The sequence below is a fragment of the Austrofundulus limnaeus genome, unplaced genomic scaffold (assembly GCF_001266775.1).
Source record: "Austrofundulus limnaeus strain Quisiro unplaced genomic scaffold, Austrofundulus_limnaeus-1.0 Scaffold361, whole genome shotgun sequence".
Taxonomy (NCBI): domain Eukaryota; kingdom Metazoa; phylum Chordata; class Actinopteri; order Cyprinodontiformes; family Rivulidae; genus Austrofundulus; species Austrofundulus limnaeus.
In genome coordinates, this window is record NW_013952763.1 from 423,803 (window position 1) to 426,556 (window position 2,754).

General features: G+C 41.4%; 1 protein-coding gene and 1 long non-coding RNA gene across 15 annotated transcripts in view; one reads left to right on the top strand and one right to left on the bottom strand.

The window, feature by feature from the left end:
- Positions 1–1,567, bottom strand: part of mbnl1 (muscleblind-like splicing regulator 1) — a 45,088-nt gene extending 43,521 nt beyond the window's left edge. For all 14 annotated transcript variants that reach the window (XR_001311468.1, XR_001311467.1, XM_014023235.1 and 11 more), the window contains exon 1: positions 1,488–1,567. The gene's annotated coding sequence lies outside the window, so the exon portion shown is untranslated. The remainder of the gene's footprint in view (positions 1–1,487) is intronic.
- LOC106528148 (uncharacterized) overlaps positions 102–2,754 on the top strand; it is a 5,427-nt gene continuing 2,774 nt past the window's right edge. The window contains exons 1-2 of the long non-coding RNA XR_001311469.1: positions 102–295; positions 1,469–1,851. This is a non-coding gene — a long non-coding RNA (uncharacterized LOC106528148). The remainder of the gene's footprint in view (positions 296–1,468; positions 1,852–2,754) is intronic.

Below are 2,754 nucleotides of genomic sequence, written 5' to 3' on the forward strand. Positions count from 1 at the left end.
CACACACACACACACACACACACACACACACACACACACACACACAAATATAAACATTACTGGACCTAACTTATCCTTGTGATTTGTCTGTGTGCAGCTTTTGCCCCCCTCCTCGYCCCCCACCCCCAAAAGGACTGTGTCTATCAAACTATCAGTGGAATGTCGAACCAGGCCTCTGGGGCCCACACGCGCTGCAGCACTCAGCACCTGTCTCTGACTGACAGCACAGAGAAAGAGACGCGGTCAATCACATCGGACAGCACGGCAAAAGGGAAAAGGCAGAGGGGAGCGGGAGGTAGGTAACAAGCTGCTCATCAGCAAAATACATCTACTAAACAAGCAAAAGACGGATGGACGTTCTGAGCAACAGTGCAATGGGTTTAGCATTTATTATTACAAAAAATAAAGTATTTTATCTTCAGAACAGTCTGAACTTGATAAAAAAATAACATGTTTTCCTTTCAGCTAATCCTYTCTGCAAGGCTTGCAACAGCAAGCAAACTCACTTGAAAGGTTGGGCAATTGTTTTGCACCAGACAGCCTTCCTGATACAACCTGGGCTCAAACCTGCAGCCTGGAGATTACAAGACCACAGCACTGACCACCGAGCTACAGCACATCCACAAAAATAAATASCATAAACATGATTATTTTGGTATATACTAAAATTACACTAATTGTAAAACTATACTAAAGCCTGACAGCAGATTGAACTGTTCACCCATTTCTCATGAGCCCCAGATACACTGTAAATGCATTTATAGAACCGTTTTAAAAGTTTTTTTAAACTACTTACTAGATTTCTCAAAGCAAATRAAGTTCCTAAAAAGCACATTTAGTTTTATTTTTCTTGCAGAGCAAAAGTACGCTTCATCATTCTGGCACCAGCTGAAGCAAACATCGCTCAGCCCGGCAGAGAGGGCTTTTTTGTGCTTTTCAGTTTGAGTTCAGAATCATGATGTTAATGCAAAATAACTTTAGACAAATTGCATTGCTCTACATTTGCAACTTTCACCTAAACTTAGAAACACAGAGCTTCTTAAGGTAGGATTGCAAACTCTGCATGAAAAAGTTACTTAGCAAAAGGTAATATTGCTCAAAGGCTACAGTAAATTAACACACACACATTTTCTATATACGCTTACAATTATCACAAGGAGCTGGTGGGGTACACACTGGACAGGTCACCGGTTTATCACAGGGCCAACACAAAGACATACAAGTCAAAGTCAAACAACCAAGCAAAAACACATTTTGAGTCCATTTAGACTCTTTAGAGAACCCGACATGTACTGTATGTTTTGCACTGTGGGAGGAAACTGGAGTCTTCAGAGAAAACCCATACACCTCTAGGGAGAACAAGCTGAAGTCCACACAGAAAGAAACTAACGGAGATTTGAGGCGAGCATTACCAAGCCTTTAACTTGCATTTCTGTTCTGTTTACTTAGAACATTTCAATCTTTGCAGGTATGCCACTTTTACTTACCACGGCTGAGTCAAGAAAAGCTCTGACGAAGCATCAGTGCCCTCCGCTGCTCTAGGCCGAAAGGCTGCASTGACCCGGGGGACTGGAAGTCAATGAAATCAGCCTAATTTAGCCTCCGCTGCTCCACAAGCTGCCAGGAATCAGAGTGCACGTCCTTGCCTTTTTAAGACTCCTTGGACACTGCAGTCTGCAAGAAGCTCTGCTGCATTTCCAACTACATAATGGAGACAGAGAGAAGAGATCCTGAGAGATGCAAGGGGAGTGACAATGAAAAGTGTGTTTATGGATGTGCCATTTAAGTTATTGTCCAGGTTTAAAAGTCACAGCACAACTTGGAACCATGAAAATATCATCATTACCACATGTAAGTCACCTTCCTATAAGCTTACTTCACTATCCAGTTTGGGAACCTTTACAGCTGTCTTATCTTAACACTACTGTCAACTGATACGTGGCTCTGTAACAGACTCACACCAGGGTCCACTGGCCTGTATCACAGTGACTTGCATTAAAATCGCACCAGTAATTAGGTGAGAAGAGAAGACTAAGAGTCTATACTTAAACTATCCACTCAGTCAGGCCCTGATGCGGTGTCATATAATCTTTAATAACACAAGCCTTCACTGAAACTAGAAGCTGCAGGCTTGGAAGTGACCTGGCCAAGTTTTATGTGACAGAGACAGAGAAAGTAAAATGTAAAACCATGGATCTTAAGATTTGCAAACTACAAGAAAATTCCCTTTACAAGCTAATAAGCTTATTTTTATTAAAGGTATATCTGGGAAATCTCTAATTTATTACATAGAAATAAAAACAGACAAAAAGAACATGAAGTGATTTATTCATCCTAAAATGCAGAAAAATAGAGAAAAATCTTAAACTTATGATGGACATGTAAGAAAAGGCGCACCAGTGTAACACTGCCAGTCTGCAAACTGTTAGAAATAACAGATATCACTATCTATTACTGTGGCAGCCCAAGTCTTGGAAATAAATGGATTAGATGAGGATTACTCACTGAGCGCAAATTCCCCTCACATCCCAGTGTTTTCTACCAGTGATCTGACTGCACATGCATTATTAAAGACAGTGATCACGTCCGCCATGGGAAGGAATACTGAATAGGATTAGTCATGGTGGTGTGCTGAAGTATCAGCCTCTTAGCACCTATAGGAGAACAGAACACTAGTCATTTTTCTGTATGGTGACACACACACACACACACACACACACACACACACACACACACACACACACACACACACAC